Genomic DNA, 18,128 nt, shown 5'->3' with positions numbered 1-18,128 from the left:
CCCCCCCATCGCTCACTGCTCTCCCCCCTCAACTCCAGCATAAGCAGCCGCAAGGGACTTGCAAACCCCAGCTCCAGCAGGGTACCTGGGAGTGCAAGTCAAAAGAATGCTGTGTCTGCATGGGAGCAGCCAGGCAGCCCTGCTGGAGAGCTAGGGCACAGCAGCCTCCTGTGTCCGTCTGCACTGCCTGCCCAGCAGCCTACTTCCCTCTTGAGCCCTCCCCTCTCCAGAGCTGCCGGAGAGCGTGGCCAGGGGAAGTGCTGGCTGACAAGACAGCTTGTGTTCCTTCTCGCCTGGGGAACATGCCACGCCCACTGGGAGTCCCTTACCCCACTCACCCTGGGCGAACTACCAGACACTGCCAGGTCCCTTTTTCGACCGCATTTTCCGGTTAAAAACCGTACAACTGGCAACCTAAATTACATCAGACTGATGTAACCTAATGTTTCTGTTCCGCATAAAACGTCTTAATTGAAATGTGGTCTTTTTATTAGTGTGATGATGGCCACTGTACAAAACCTTTACATGGATATATATTGGAAATAATTGGGAAAGTGTAACCCTCTGTCTCCCACTCAATCACTTGTAAGACACAAATCAGATCTTTATAATAGAGCAAAGATGCAGTCTTGCAACGTGGTGTGAGGGTTACTAAAATGGAAGTACTAAACTACTACTCAGTAGTTTGTCCGTTTTGTTGTATTAATATTTACCAAGAACACATGCTTTGGTACATTGACAGACTGTTTTCCTCAGGTTCTCAAGTCACACTGTGTAGTGGCAGGTTTAATTAAATAAAACCAAGTAGTTTGATTAGATAACTTGTTAAGTGAGCAGCCATTTGATAATTACGTAATTTTAATCTAATCCCTTTATGACCTGTTTTGTCATAAAGTCCTGTTTTTTGTTTGTTTTTGTTCTTATGGCATCATAGGAAACATTGGTATTTATTGTTAGTAATACTGAGCAATGCTTTTGCCCCAACAGGGTGGGAAGCAGTCACTGTTTATAGTAACTTTTATTCTAGTTTTCCAGTAAATCTGTCTGTTTAGTGGAAAATGTGAAATAACTCCACCTAATCATAGGATTTGAAGTTTGGTACTTAGGTAAGTAAACTGAATATATATCTTGTGACCCCCCCCCCCCCCCCCCGAAATAATTATCTTGTACTAGGAGTGTAAACATATTGGTTTGACTATTTTCATACCAAATAGATGGGCAACTTCTGCTGCTGTGTTTGACAAATTGAAGTGCAGTATAACAAGGTGCCTCCCTACAAAACTGACTGACCATATGATCCACTGGGATTGTTCATCCATTTACTAGCTGAATAGTGTTTTCTAGCATCTTTAAATTCCACATTTAAATAAAAATGTTGAATAGTTAGCTGCGTATATGAAGCCTAGGAAATAGCAACTGATATTTGGCAATAAAGAGTTTCCTGTATTGCAGTCTTTTGTTATTAATTATTATTACAGTAGTATCTAGAGGTCCTAGGCAAGATGGAGACTCCATTGTACCAGGCACATTACATGGCTATATTAAGAAGGTGGACAGAGAATTCAGCGTGGTATGCTGTCTCCCTGGACTTTAAATACAACACATAACTGCAAGATTGGACAGGATTATGAAGTTGTCTGGCAAGTTTCCTCTGGAGATGATACACATTAGAACCAATGGCATGCATCATGTGGAACTATGCAGACTATACAAGATTTTAGGGATTTTGGAAGGGAGCTGAAGATGAAGAAAGTCCAAGTGAACTTCTTGGAGTTCCTTCTGGTCCCACAAGCAAGAGAAGGCAAAAAGTACTGAAGGTGAACCATTGGCTGCATAACTGAAGCTGAAGGTTTTGCTTTTGTGGAACGTTGGGCCACATTCCAGTGTGAGAGGAGGGACAGCCTGCATCTGAGAAGGGGGCTAATCTTTTCTGCTGGAGACTAGCTGGAGCAACCAGGAATGCATTAAACTTAACTGTGCCAGGGGTGGGCTCTAAGGAGGCAAATATGATTCAAACGCAGTGTGTCACAAACAAATAGAATCAGTGAGATAACGACTGTGAAGAGTACTGTTTCCCAATTATTTATATACCAATGCTAGGACTCTGGGTAACAAGCAATAAGAACTGGAAATTTTCATTGATGAAAAGAAACTTGATCTAAGTGATTTTACTGATATTTAGTGAGATGGTTTTCATTACTCGAATGTTAAAATCACTGGTTATAATTTGTTAAGGAAGGATAGAGATTGGCACAGGGATAGCATTCTACATTAAGCACCCTTACCTGTTTTAGAGTTATTGATCATTCAGGAATCACAGGATCTTGAATGCATATGGATTAATGTGCTATATAACAAAGCCTAGGAGGGACTACTAGTGGGGATCTTACAGACCACTGAATCAAATTAGACCACAAGATGAGTTACTCCTTAAGCACTTGTCTGTAATATGTGGAAAGAAAAAATGTGTTCTGGAGTTCAATTTGAGAGAAATATGCGTAATGATGCAGAAAAGGGAGAAATGTTCAATAAATATTTCTGTTCTGTGTTTGAAAATAAGTAGGATGATGTATTCATATGATATGAGAATGATGAAGTACTTTCCAGTTCATTAGTAACCAAGGAAGATGTTAAACAACATCTACTAGGGATATTAGAGAGACAAGGCGGGTGAGGTAACACTGTATATTTTTAATAGTGAGACAAGCTTTTTCTCTCACCAACAGAGATAAAATAAAAGATATTACCTCATCCACCTTGTCTCTTTAATGTCCTGGGACTGACATGGCTACAACAACTCTACTCGGGATAAACATTTTTAAATCAGCAGGTCTGGATAACTTGCATGCAAAAATCCTAAAAGAGTTGGCTGGCCTGCTGTGATTAATTTTTAATAAATCTTAGAACGCTGGGGAAATTCCAGAAGACTAGAAAGGAGCTAATGTTGTGCCAATCTTCAAAAAGGAAAACTAGGATGACCTGGGTAATAATAGTCTGGTTAGCCTGACATCAGTCCTGGATAAAAAAGAGAGAGCTGATACGGGATTCAAGTGATAAAGAATTAAAGGATACAAATGCCAGTCAACATGATTTTTATTGAAAACAGAAAATTAAACAAACCCTATTTCATTCTTTGAGATTACAAGTTTGTTTGATAAAGATAACTGCATAGATGTAACCTACTTAGAGTTCTGTAAGGCATTTGAGTTAGTACTGCACAACTTTCTGATTAAATAATTAGCACTATACAATATCAGTCACGTATGTGTTAAATGGATTAGGAACTGGCTAACTCAGAGATCTCAAAAAATGTCAATGGGGACATCAAATGTGAGTGGTTAGACTGCGGTTCCTCAGAGATCGGTACTAGGCCTGGCACTATTCAAGATTTTCATCTGTGATGAGGAAATAAATATAAAATTGCTGCTGATCACTACAAATCTGTGAACGTAGTAAGTGAGAGCCCCTGTCCTGCAGAGCTATAGATGAGAAAGGGTAGGAGAAAAGCAATAGATCCCTATTGTTAAGGTTGGGAATTGAGACACAGGAGATGGACTTTTCTTACAGGAATTTTCTGGCATTTCTTGGAAGTAAGCCTAGATTTCCTGAATCTCAGTCCAGTGTTTTAACCATTCAACCTTTTATTTCAGGTTGCATAGGGACCAGAAAAATTAGGAGAATTTAAACTCATGACAGGACAAGTTCTGGTCTTCCTAGATTTCGACCAATAGATATTGTGACTAGGTAGGTATTTATCTGATACCAGAAACGGGGCCAAGAGGAGGATGCAGAACTGAAGTCTAAGAACAACAGGAAGTGGTGTTACCAGTGTTCTTGGGGTCTAACAAAAAGTAAGCTTAAGCTAGTGCATAGGAAATTTTGATTTAAACCCCTGCAAAAATTGTAGCAGTAAGAAAAAATAGGGAATAGGGTAAGCTGCTAGTGGAAGTTGTGGAGTCAAGGCCAGACTGGACTGCTGTCTATCAGAGATGCTTTTGTTAACACACCACATAGGGAGGGGCCAGATAACCCACTAAAAGTTAGCGAAAGAATATTTTAAAATATGCTGACTCACTTTATTATTATATCTCTGTAAAAATGTCCAGAATCATAGTAAACTTATATAGACTGGTGCAGTGTTTCAAAAACAATAGAAACCGGAAAAGCCTTGCTATGGAAGTTATTGTTTTGGCAGAACTAAAATTAGGAGAGTTAAATGAGAAATGACTGTTTTGCTCTAGTTAAATAATAAGGCCTGAGGTGGACTTGAATGGTTATACTGGTGATGATTTTAGGGCTGGTTCCTTTTTTTCCCTGAATGTTTTCCCTAGTCTTATAAATCTGAATGCTAAAACAGAACTGAAGGCAGAGTAATGCACAAATTGGATAGTGACTTGAGCAGATGCAGCCACTCTGATCACAGTCCCACTTCACAGTGTGAGTGCATTAAGTCATCTTACACTGCTGGATGCACTTTTGAGCTTCATACTTTTTAATGGCACCGTGTCCCATTGCATGCTTAAGCATCACAATGACAATGACTAGGTCAAGGATTTTTTGTGCACTATACAGAGAAAAGCAAAATACAACTCTCCATGCCCATCTCCTGGGAATTTCTTTCTTCTGTTTCATTTTACACAATGCAGCAAAAAAGGATTGTTTGAAAAGAAAGAAAATACACAATGAGGTTACTTTTGCTCAGAATTAGAATTAACTATTTAGATTATTCTCCGAAATTTTTTGTGCTACTAGACGTAACTAGTGACTCTAAAGCTTCAGTATTTAAAAAAAACATGAGTAGTATTGAGCTGTGTATTACTTCAGTTAATCTAAAAAAGTGCTGTATAAAATAAGATAGGTTTTGCTGGAGGATTTGTCTGGTGCATTAGGTCAGTGTGTCTCAACCTTTCCAAACTACTGTACCCCTTTCTGGAGTCTGATTCCTCTTGTGTACCCCAAGTTTCACCTCACTTAAAAACTACTTGCTTACAAAATCAGATATAAAAATACAAAAGTGCCAGAGCACACTATTACTGAAAAATTGCTGACTTTCTCATTTTTACTTTACAATTATAAAATAAATCAACTGGAATATAAATATTATACTTACATTTCAGTGTATGGTATATAGAGCAGTATAAACAAGTCATTGTATAAAACTTCAGTTTGTACTAAGTTCGCTAGTGCTTTTTAAAACTAGGCAAATATCTAGATGAGTTGATGTACCCTCTGGAAGACCTCTGCATACCCCAAGGGGTTATACGGCATACCCCGTGTTGAGAACCACTGCATTAGGTAAACAGCAGGTCTGATTAATTTTGCTCCATAATTTTCTGAATTGAGTCATATTTTTATAAGGGCTTAGAGGTTTGGGTGGTCAGAGAATGTTGATTTGAGTGAAATTTTTGTATCCTAGCAGTAACTAAAAACATATTCAGTGCACATACCTGCTAGTTTGAAAACTGTATAATAATTTACACAGTGTAATTTAAAAGTGTTTTCTCAAAGTATGCTTTTAAAACATAACAAAAATCCGTCAACTTGATACTTTTTTTTAGTAATTAACATTTAGATGTTTGGCATTAAAACTCTTTTTGATGGGTTTGATCATTTCCATTTGTCAAGCCTATTTTTCTTTACAATTTTTAGCAGCAGCAAGGACTGGTTTAAGGTTTGTGGGGGAGCTAGTAAGATAATTCTTTGGGACCTCCTCCAAAATGACAGGAATTTTAAACAAAAAAAAGACAGCCAAACAGAAGGGGGTAAGAAGTAGGTGTTCTGATATATTACCATCAAAGGTCTGTACTCCTATTATCTTTTAGATACCATGATGATGGATGTGGTGGAAGAACTAAATAAAATAGAATTCCCTCCTCCCTTGAAATAGCAGTTCACCATGCCCCCCATTAGTTTTTCCCAGGAGAGTATAACAGAGATGATAATGGAAGTGCACTCATCTCTGTATAAGAGAAATTAGCAGAACTGAGATTTGGTCTGAGGTCTGCTACCCAGTGAATAAAGGAGAGGGCTTAGGAACCCATTCCTCACCGGGGGAAGCGACAGCTACATTTTAGTTTCTACTGTATCTTATATGTAATTTATTTCTTTGTTCCTAACTTCCTGCAGTATCCTTCCTATATATTGTATAATTTATCAAAACTTAGACTTTTGCATTTCCTCACCTGCAACTTTCATAAAGTGAAAAATGCATCTTAACCTCATCCTGCTACCTGATTAAAATGATCATTACATCTCATTTAACTTATTTAGCCCATGTCCTTCCATTAGGTCCAGGATAACTTCTGACTATGCATATTCTGAGAGGCCTTCTATTAGAGAGTACTTCCAAGAACACATTCCTGTCTTTGGCTTTTGTCGTAGTAGTTATAGCCATTTCTGAGTAATTAGAATCTTCAGTGATCAAAGTTTTGCCCCCCTTCCAGGCCTGTAACATCACATCCTGATTCAGTCACTCCAATCATCACAACCCCACAACTGCCCTGGAAGTTGCCAACAATCAACTGACAGTCTTGCTTGTCCCCAACTTTCAGCCAACCTGTCTGTTGTGACTTGTATCATTGTTCTCAGCAGACTTCATGTAATCTCTTAGCACTATTGACCCTGCATTATGTGCGTATCTAGTGTTCTTCAAATTCTACATCCTGTTTTTGAAACCTCCATCTTCTTACCTGGCTGGAAGAGATCTCTTTGCTATGTTATAAATGGAATCATGCAGTTTCAGATGGAGCAGTCATCATGAATAATCTAGTATTAAAACTAATATAAAATATATATCCGTTTGTTTCTTCGCTCTCCTTCCTTCACTTTCTAGGAAGTCTCAAATTCAAAGGTACAGTATATAACCAATTTATTTTTTAAATTGTTCAACAATAATTTCATTTTAAGCCTATATATTAGCAGGGTTTGATACTCCAACTGTTGACAGTGTATGCAGGTAATTTGAAGCCTGCCTGGACTTTAAACCGGAGACACTGTGGTATTTGACAACAAAATTAATTGGCTCAATAATGTATCTTATGCTAGATTTCTTTTAGTTTGAGAAAGTGATAAACAAAACAATAGGAAAGATGGGAAGAAGAGATGGGATAAATGTGAGAGGTATGTCAAAACGTAAAGGAAAGAGAAAGTATGAAGATTAGAAGATATAAACAAAGGAGAAGATCAAAGATACAGTTCCACACATACAAAATGGGAAATGACTGCCTAGGAAGGAGTACTGCAGAAAGGTATCTGGGGGTCATAGTGGATCACAAGCTAACTCTGAGGCAACAGTGTAACACTGTTGCAAAAAAAGCGAACATCATTCTGGGATGTATTAGCAGGAGTGTTGCAAGACATGAGAAATAATTCTTCCGCTGTACTCTGTGCTGGTTACGCCCCAGTTGGAGTATTGTGTGCAGTTCCGGGCGCCACATTTCAGGAAAGATGTGGACAAATTGGAGAAAGTCCTGAGAAGAGCAACAAAAATGATTAAAGGCCTAGAAAACATGACCTATGAAGGAAGATGGGGGGGGGGGGGCGAGCGGGGGGGGGGGAAGGTTTGTTTAGTCTGGAGAAGAGAAGATTGAGAGGGGACATAACAGCTTTCATGTACATTTAAAAAGTTGTTACAGGGAGGAGGGAGAAATTATTCTCCTTAACGTCTGAGATAGGACAAGAAGGAATGGGCTAAAATTGCAGCAAGGGCGGTTTAGGTTGGACATTAGGAAAAAAATTCCTACCTGTCAGGGTGGTTAAGCACTGGAATAAATTGCCTAGGGTGGTTGTGGAATCTCCATCATTGGAGATTTTTAAGAGCCAGTTAGACAAACACCTGTCAGGGATGGTCTAGATAATACTTAGTCCTGCCATGAGTGCAGGGGACTAGACTAGATGACCTCTTGAGGTCCCTTCCAGTCCTACGATTCTATGATAGAATAGAGGTTTAAGTAACTAAATTATACAATACATATGAGAGCTATACATAATGATTTGGTTTATGCTTCCATTAACTCTAAATCAGAATTTGTTTTCCTTCCAAAGTGAAACTTTTCTTAACTCATCAGTATGAGGAGCTTCCGTTTTACCAACTTGGAGTGAGGTACATGTGATTAAATAGCCCATCTACACATGCAAACATAATTTTGTATTAATTTCAGCATAGGAATAAATATATCTACATTTTTAGCATGGACCACGTAACCCAATACATAGCAATTCAAGCTAGAATGGGGGCAGATCATTTTATAGAAATCTTTTTTTAATAAAGATTTTTGCTGCGCAAAATAAGACTTTAAAAGTGTGTGTGTGTGGAATAATTGACACCTACTTAGGGAACCGAACTTGACAATAGGTGTAGGGAGGTGACTAAATTGGGTCAGTTCCTGGTCCCATTGAAGTCAGTGGCAAAGCTTTCATTGACTTCAGGGAGCAGGCTTAGGTCTTGTGAACAATCACTAATATTTAACTTCTGGAGAGAACAGCATGCTACAGATGTGCTAAGAGGCATGGTGCTTTAGAAAAATGCAGAAGTTGGCAATTTTCCCTCCTATATCTGACTCCTGCTGCCACCACCTGCAGCACTTCACCGGTGGTGTGGTTACTCTCCGCTTTCTTTTTCTTTTAGCAAAGCTGAATCAGCAACAGTTTAATATGCCCATACTGCATGCCTATAAGAAATCAAAAGCTAAAGGCATTCATGTGGCCAGCAGAGAGCTGGAGATAGGTGAAGATGGGAGATGACTGAGATTCTGCAGGGTTTGCCGTCTATGCTTTTAAAGTCTGTAATATGTGGTTTAAGATAACAATAATGGAAAAAGGATTAACAACTATTTCTCCCTTTTTCCAAACAAGATATAAATTATGGATATCAGTTATGTCACTGTATCTTGTTTGCATGGTGCATTTAGACTGCAAGTAGACAAATTGCCAAATCAGTGTTCCAAACTCAGTTATAATTCTGCTTTGGTCACAAATCCGGTGCCACAAGTACTCCTGTTATTTTTGAGGATACAGACTAACACGGCTGCTACTCTGAAATCCAGTGTATACATTTATATGGCCCTCACATGACCTCCCTAGACTAACACACGTTTAACAATGAAAATCTGTGTTGAGGAAAGATCGAGACTGGAATAGTAGGCTGTTGCATATCAGGACTGAGTTGCATTAGTAAAGACTTTTGTGGGGAATCTTATTGTTAGGAAAGGTATTCCTATTCACTACATCACATAAGCACACTCATGTGCTCAAGTGTTGTCCTGAATCAGGGCCTCAAAGATTTAAATTCAAATAATAAGTGGATATCCACAAAAGTTTGTTTCCAGATTTCTATTTGAAGACTAGATTGTATTTCCTTTTAATATTAAAAAAAAGTTAATTTTAACTGTATGTATTGATTTGGGTAGGCTAGAGAAATTTCAGCAAGCAATAGTGTTTGTAAAATGAATTTCATTATGAAAATTCAGGATGGGAATTCAATAACAGAACAATGTATCTTGCGGACAACATAAGATATTTTAAAACAAAGTTAATACACATTTTAAATTGCAGAAAAGCAAAAGAAAACACAGGACTTTCCAACCCAGAGCAGAACAAGTAGGAGCCTAATTATCAGGGCTTATCACCCAAGTAATCCCCCAAACAGATTCTTCAAATACTATAAAACAATTTACTTCCTCAGATAAATTCAGATTCCCACAAATAGGATCTCTCACTTATGGAAGAAGTATCTAATTAGTTTGTGAAAACTTGACAATCTAAGACAAAACATGGAAGGTTATAATGCTCAGTCAGTGGCAAAAAAAATGTAGTTATTGCTATGTATTTGCATGACCCAGAGACTAAGCAGATTTGGGTCCATTCTGCTATGCACTTTACAGACCTACAGATAGACACAGTCCCTCTCCCAAATTTCTTACAATCTAAGAGGGATGGGGAACTTACTATGACTGGGGGAAAGGGATACAACAAAATATATACAGATTATTATGTAGAAATATATGTATTTGATGATGTCTTCATCTTAAAAATCAATTTATCGGATTTTTTTTTAACCTGGTATTGTTTGAAATAAGTCACTTTGTATATAGTCAATGTCACTCTTTCCTCTGCCAAGTCAATCAGTTAGGCAGATTTCCCTGTTTATATTGATTGTTCACATACCTAATGGGAGAGAGAAACATTATTAAAATAGGAAAACATGATAAAACAACAAAAATGTGGAGGTTCTAGAATAGGGGTAGTACCTGAAACAAAGCTGTATTTCTTTCAAGTAATTAGATTCTAATTGATTGTGTATCTGTAAAGTTGTGAAATGATTTCCATTATAAGTGTCCATTGTCACACTCAAATTTCCAAAAAAATTCTTTTCAAATGAAACTTTCTAAGCTTGGTCTACATCTGAAAGTGATTTTTTTTCTGGAAAGTTTGAACAAAAACTGTTGAGCTTCCCTAAGACGGGCAAGATGAAAACACCCTCTCTCTCCCACACGGTATTTCCTACTTTAAAAAAAAAGAAAAGAAAAATCTTTAAACCACTTTTTCACAGGTCCTTGTCAAAAATAGCTAAACATGCTTTCTTTGCAAGGCCTTTCCATAGTCTTTCCTACACCTTTGTGTCTCAGTGGAATTGTTGCAGTTCTACTGCTTTCTGAGCTTCCATGCACATGTATAGTTTAGGTATGGGAAAAGTTCGCCCTTAAGTGCTAGTTATTTGAAAATGTATCATAAATGTAGGTTTCCAAGGAGCTAACTCAAATAACTCTCGGCCAAAAATTATGATCCCTAGTCAGAAGACTTTTTGCATGGTTGTGTGTCAAGTGGTTGCACTTAAAATATTTCTACTAGTTCAAAAGTGTTCGTTGGTTCTGTTGCTTCACCCCACTATATGGTAAAGTCTTTCAAATTGACAAATATTTTAAGCATGACTTACCATACCAATCCTATAAATAATGATATAAACTGTTTAGGAAGCACTGCAAAAGTCAATTCACCTTCAGCTGGGGTGAGTAAACCTTTTTTGGATGAACAAATACACTAGCAATAATTTAACCCTTCCCACTAAAATGGTGACTAGATTTTTGTGTCCAAGCTGGTAAATTTCTGTGACTGTTTTTGCAAGCTGGTTTAGGGCTAAAACATTAAATGGAGCTAAATTGAATATATTAATCTGACTGGAGGAACACTAGCTGGCTGGTACCCCACTCTTTCCTGACCCACCCTAAGGCTAGTGGGGCGCAGTGATGGATCTTTACTCCCACAGAAAGTAGTACCCATTGTGCTGTTGGGGAATTCAGTCTTGCCCATGGCCACAAAAGTCATCAGCAGAGACAGGATTAAACTCAGGATTTTGACTCTATGGCCCATGGTGGTTTCAGTGGCTTTCAGGATTCTGCAAAGTTACCAAACTGGATTTTTTTATGTTGCAAAGTTTGTGCTCCATTATTCTTAAAGCTCTGAGGTAGGAAAGGAACATACAGTCAGACTTAACCCACCACTGAAATATAGCCAGCCCTTGGGTGGAACTCAGCAGCTGTTTATCAGTGCAATATTCAGTTGAAACTTTTGAGGATATTTTGGTAAGAGAGCCTGTTATTATCGGAGTCAAACCTTGGCTGTATCCCCACGTTTAACAATCCCACTCTTACAAAATGTTCCTTGAGATATTCGGTAACCATATGTTTTCAGGGCCTCAGTTTCTTGTCTCATGAAATGGATGTTTACATGTTTGTTTTGTAATATTTTGGAAAAAGACATGCTTGCTCTTGTAAGGAGGATAAAATGTAATTTATTTTCCCAAGAGGATTTACATGTTAGCTGATGTTTTGAAAGACAAGTTCAAAGGAAGCAGCGTATTAATAGGGGGGCTGCTTTTCTAGAGATTGGTACTCAAATGCAGTTCTGTAAACTCCGGCGATGTGGGTCATTGTTCTTACATAAAACATCTTCATGTATCTTACAAACAAACTGTATGTGAATTATTTAGAAGCAATGGAATAGAACAAGGCAGCTGACAAAGACACCTGAATATAATGTAAATACAGCTAAGTAGTCCCCTGACCAGGGTACTACATAGCTCCAATTTGTAATGTTGGTGGGGCTTGTGTTTGTCAGATCTTAAAGTCCTGGACTCAGGAAGTTGCAGAGAGTTCAATTGTGGCTGGCCCCTCCCCATGGAGCACAATAAGACTGAGGCCTTTTTGCGCCCTTTTCCCTCCTTGTTCATCCATGCCAGAATCTGACTTTGAGTTTGCATCTGTAATTTTCTTTTGGCAGTAGATAACATGTGATTTTTAAGGTTTTTTTTTTTTTTTTTTTTTTTTTGGTCTTTTACTCCAGACCCCATTGAAGAAGTCCTATTCTTCATCTCTTCATTCCAGGGATGCATCTTTCCCCTTTAAATCCCGTGGATCCTTTCTGATTAGCTTTTGCATTCTGGTCAGTTGGAAATGTGGGGGATAGACCAACAGTCTTTCTTTAGCACACTTTGCTCTTTTGCACAGCAGTGTTTGCTTTTTTTACAGTCAGCACTTTTTCTATCAGTCTGGAAAGTGGAATTCCTCATGGTTGTATTGTTTCCTTCCATAACTTTCACCAGACTGGTCTGGTGACATGTACAGGGTGTGATGCAAACCAGTGACAGTAGATGCCAGCAAAGAGTTATTTCCTTGGCATATGTTTTTCAAATATCTGCTCAGTGCTTTTCTGAGTTTCCTTCATGCCACATTTCCAGTTGATTCACACTTTTGTCTAAGGTCTGTTTTTAGGGTGACATTAAAGTTTTGTGTGTTACTTTAGAAGGGTTTAACAGAATGACACAACTAGATTGTATTGCAATGTCTGATTAATAACTTGAATCTCTTTTTGATTCTTAAGCCAGGTCTACACTAGAACCTTTTGTTGCCTGAGGAGTGTGACTTTTTTCTCTTTAATGACATTTCTATACTCGCAAAAACCCTAGTGTAGAAGCAGTTATGTCATAAAAGTGCTTTGTCAGTATAGCTTATTTTGCTCAGGAAACTGGTATAAACTTCACTGTTAAAAATCACTTTTTTGGTGCATCTACATTTAGGAGGGTTTAGCTATACTACAGACTTCTCCTAGTATAGAGCTGGTCTTGGTCTTCTGGGGCTACAACTTCAACATATTGTCATGTGCCTGGTAATATTCACTTAACCACAACCCTCTTCCCAGATCTTGTTCCTGAAAACAAAGATATTTCCTGACTTTATCAACAGCTATATTCCTCTTACTCCTATTTTATAACTTTTTTTTTCTATCAAAAGGAGGCATCTGCCTTTCTGTTTTTCAAAGATTGTTTTAGCTCACCTTAGACTCATTTTCTTTGATACGCTGTTCCATAGCCTTTTCCCCAAACTTCCCTTGCTTCCTTTTAGCATGGAACCTGTCTTGCTATGATTTCACGTATGTCTATCTGATTGTATTCCCTGTGGCTTGGAATGCCTCATGTTCATTATATGAGCTCCTCTTCTGCTACTTAGATTCAGCAGCAATGGAGCATGAAAAAACCTTTCTTACTCATATTGGTGTTTATATTTTTCTATATTTGTGTGATACTGGTGTGAATATTCACAATTTGATAAAAGCTGTTATCTTACCAATTGCCCAGAAGTGGCACTAACTAATTCATTCATGATATAGAATTGAGATAACATGATAGCTTAACACTTTTCAACTTCACGAATTTGTTATAACAACACTTTTGAAGTCAGCTGCCTGTTTCATGCTGAACAGTCTGTAGTTTACCAACTTCCTCCTCTCTGTGATGCAGTCTGCTTTTAATTTCAGATGTTTGGCATGCATTGCTGTGCATCTAGAACACTCTGTATGCATACTTGGTAATAATAATGGACTCTTTAGGGGAGAGGTTCCCAAACTTTTTTTGCTGTGCTGCCCTTTGGAGATTCATATCACATGCATGCCCACTCAGCACAGGGGAAAGAGGGTACCCGGGTGGTGCTGAGATTGGAGCTGCAAAGGGGAGGAAGGGACCAGCTTGTGCGGGGAGGAAGCTTGCATGCCCTGTTTGAATCCAGCTGCCCACAGTGGGAACTTGTGCATAGGGTTTGCACCCGCACCCGCTTTCCAAGTGTGTGCGCGCACTGGGTGCAAGGCCATTGCTGTGGGTCCAGGAAACATTAGCATTACCAGCGCCATGTTGATTCCCAGTGCATCCATGGGGCTGGCACCTGTGGGCTGGGGGGGAGTGTGAGAGATGTGGGGGTGGAAATAAGTTCTCGTCAGGCTGCGTGGTTCCTGTGGGAGCTGGCTGGCAGTAGGATGGTGACACAGAGCTGAGATTACTGGGCAATGGTTAATTCTTAACCACTCAGGTCTTCATGCCCTGTGATAACCTCGGTCTGCCTCACCGGAGGGGGTGAGCCCCACAGTTTGAAAACCAGTACTCAAGTCTGAGTTAAGAGTTTACTTTAGTGCTGCACATGTTTTTTAAATGCACCAATTTGTTATTTAATAACACACAATTCTGGAGAGCATGTATAGATACAAATGTCAAACTTAAGTGATTGATTGTAGTTTTTGTAGTGGTTCTCAGCCTTCCATACCAAGATGCTCATTTGTACAGTCAGATCGCCCCAGAGCCCCCTTATAAATCTAGTTCTCATTACCAATACGTAGCCACATCCTGTGGGTTTTGCAGTGTCCCACACCTCTTTACATTCCAGAGTACTGCCAGGAAGTCCTGAATGAGGGGCTCAAACATGCTGGGTGATAAGGAAGTCACCATTACTTCAGCACCCAGAAGCTCCATAGGCACCTAGAATGGAATGGACATGAGCAACACATCTCGAAGAACAACAATTACGAAAGGTGGTACTGCAACAGTATGGGGCCGAGGCCTGTCTTCATTTGTGTCTTGTTCAGGACAGAATTTACTGGAGCCTAGCAAAAAATAATGAACTGTAAAACAATGGCTCTAGTTTGGGCAGGTTCATAGTTACATAAACAAGGTATAATCAAGACAGAATTGTTTATTGTTTCCCAAGTTAGCTATTCTTACAGGTTTTCAACAAGAAAAAGGAGAATAAAAATATAAATATTTTTATTGTAATCTCTGGTCTTGGCAGATGATGATTTTTATACTTTATTTTTTATCTTGAAAGTACTGTATTGTATGCAGTACTCTGCTTTTCCCCTGTTTCCAGGATTCCACCCTTTTAAAAGAAAATTGGACTTAATTACATGTCTACTCAGATGTATGTCTTGTAAATCATTTTCAGATAAGAGTACATTTCTAGAAAATATGTCCTAATGCAATTAAAGTTGAAGGTTTAAGGGTAAGGTTCATTTAATTGAAGAATATAAAGAATGTCTAAAGAAGATGTTTATTCATGCCACTTTTAGATTCAATGAAGTATTATTCTCATTAGCATTCATGTTTCTTTTCTAATACTGTTCCTGTGCTAGCTAGGTTTCTAAAGAACAATTTTTGTAGGCTTTTGTTACTCAGAACAGAGCACCTTAAATAATATTTGTAGGGATATGGGGCATATTTTCAGCAAGCAGTTCCTGGAAAAATATAAAACAAATATTTAATATACCATTCTTGCTCACATTTGTGCTGGGTTTCATGGATAGGACAATATGTTATGGCTTTTAATGAAAATAATTTTATTGAAAATTTAGTGCAGGCATTACTGGTTAATTACATTTTGAAGCAAAAATTCTCAGAGTATAGAAAAGTCCGTAGGGATATTTAAATAAAAAGTTATATGAAGCTAAATGTATTCTATCTAACTGTTTTCCTCCTCCATTTACATTCTAAGAAGAAATGCTAAAATGTGAAAGCTGTGAAGGAACATTAAAATGCTATTTAATGTGTCATGGGAAATTTTTGTTTATTATTTTCCCAAATGAAAAGACTGTAATAAAAAGCTTTTCCCACTGCAGTTCTTTAGTAGGTGGTGATGGGGGTTATTTCTAGCAATAGATTACACCAGATGTAGAGTTGCCTAGGGATATATACTCTGGTTACAGGAGACAAGTCTCATTGCCTTACCTTGAGGCATTAGGTTGAGTCAGTTAGGTCATGTGAGTAGTGATTTTTATCCTTCAGTGTTGCAGAGTTTCAAATGATGGTATGTGACATTTTTGCAGGAAGTACAAGAAACAGACATGTTTTTAACTTGGATATGGGGATATAAATGGCTTCTGCTCAAGTTTTGCAAGTGGAAAACTTTCTTACAGCTGAAAGACCAAACCTTTCTGATTTCACAAGCATGCTGCTGGGTATAGCCCCCATTTTAAGAAACATATTTAATTAGCATTTGAACAACATTTCATATTCATATGATTTTGTTAAATAAGAGACAAGAGTATGGTATTTTCATATAGATTAATCTAAAAGTAAAGCAACTATTTCCCTCTCAGGTTGAAATGAATCCATCATGATTGACATCTGTAGCTTTCCTGTGATGCCTGCTGCAAGATAAATAATTGACTTTTATAGGACTACTGAGAGCATCCACTGTTACATTAGGCAGATGAAAAATAAGCATTATAAACGCTTAGTTATTGCATAATTGCCATTAGGAGATCTTTAGCCCTTTCTGAGAGAGTTGGTGCTGGGCACTGTTTTGAGGCAAGATATCTGACTACATGGCCAGTGATCTGATTCGGTATGGCAATTCCTTCTGTCGTCTAAAACCAAATGGGCTTGTTCCTAAAGGTGACCTGCAAATTAAATAAAACAAAAGTATCAGTTTTTCCATTATGAGGTGAATTCTGACAATTAGCCAGGAGGAAAATGGGGGTAATAAGCGCATTTGACTGTCAGCCTAAATTTTCTTTGTTAGCAGGTTCAGAAGTCCAGACCTGCCAGGAATTTTCAGCTTCATAAATGGAGTGTGCCGGTTTACACTCTTGTGGTAACATCACTTCCTCTAAAGTACCCTACTGGAGCTAGCCTCCAGAGATCAAATAAGCCTGTATTTCTCTAACAGTGTGTGATTTTGTAAATGCTACATTATCTTAGTAAGGAGCACATTTCAAAAAAGTGTGTCATGACACTAGAGTTTTATCCCCAAGGTATAAAGTAATAGCAAACACTGTACAACTCTGTACATTGTTGAAGAAAATACTGACTCACTACAGGATGGCTCCAGCTTGCCATAAATTTCCATAGAGGGTGTGATGTAGCCAGTAGTGTGAATTGTGGGACATAAGTCTGAGAGCGGACAACCCATAGGATGTCTGGGCCAATGGAACCTGATAAAAAGTTGAATTTCCTTCTCTCTCTGTCTGTTTGGGTATTTGGATTATTATTTTAATATTAGCAGATCATCTAATTAAGTTTACTAATTATAAACCAGGGCTTCAATCCAACTTTGTTGTTTTCAGTACAGTTGAGTATAGCAGGTGCATAGTACTTTCTGTATTTTCAAGTTTCAGGAATGGCTTAAAATTCAATGCTGTATCCAGAATTAATTAAAATATTATTTAAAAAAATGAAAGGAACTAGCTATTTGATCTTCAGTATTTCAGGTTCCCACTAGGTGGCAAGATAGTGCCTGAACTAAGGAATTATATAAATTAATATTCACATAAATATTTAATCTGGCAAAGGTAAACAGTTCAAGCTTGAAAATGTTCAATCCAGTTTTAATAATAGTTTTAAACACTGATGTAATTTTTCATTTCAGACTGCATTAAATAGCTGTTAAATTGTGAGCTAATGGTTCTTGTTCACATAGACTGTACCTTTTGTTTTAAATGACTTGTCACAAATCAGGTTTTAGATGTGTTCCCCAACTGCCTCAACCACATATCCCTCCGCCACAGTTGTGGTAAATAAAGCTTAGCTAAAGTTTATATTAGGACTTTCAGGATTATCCAGTGTGAACGTCACTGCCCTGTCCCTCAGATGAAGGCACAAACTCAGAAGTCTGCCATGTGTGTTGTATTCTCATTGTAAATGGAAAAGGCAGCTCAAATATCTGATTTGTCAGGATTTTCTTTAACCCAGATTCAAACATGGACCTATCCCATTAACTATGGAACTGTTTGCAGCAGTGTTCGCTTTTCTGTGAACAAATAAATTATTCACCTTATTTGATGATGAATGCTATTCCAGGACTTGTAGATACTAG

The 18,128-nt window shown here is 38.1% G+C and overlaps 1 protein-coding gene across 1 annotated transcript in view; it reads left to right on the top strand.

Annotated features, from left to right (window-relative positions):
* Nucleotides 1-18,128, top strand: part of CDKAL1 (CDK5 regulatory subunit associated protein 1 like 1) — a 645,112-nt gene that overhangs the window by 193,059 nt on the left and 433,925 nt on the right. The gene's annotated exons all lie outside the window — the stretch shown is intronic.

The sequence above is a fragment of the Emys orbicularis genome, chromosome 2 (genome assembly GCF_028017835.1).
Source record: "Emys orbicularis isolate rEmyOrb1 chromosome 2, rEmyOrb1.hap1, whole genome shotgun sequence".
NCBI classification, from domain to species: domain Eukaryota; kingdom Metazoa; phylum Chordata; order Testudines; family Emydidae; genus Emys; species Emys orbicularis.
Note: the sequence above shows the minus strand (reverse complement) of the source record. Positions and strands in the feature narration are given on the sequence as shown.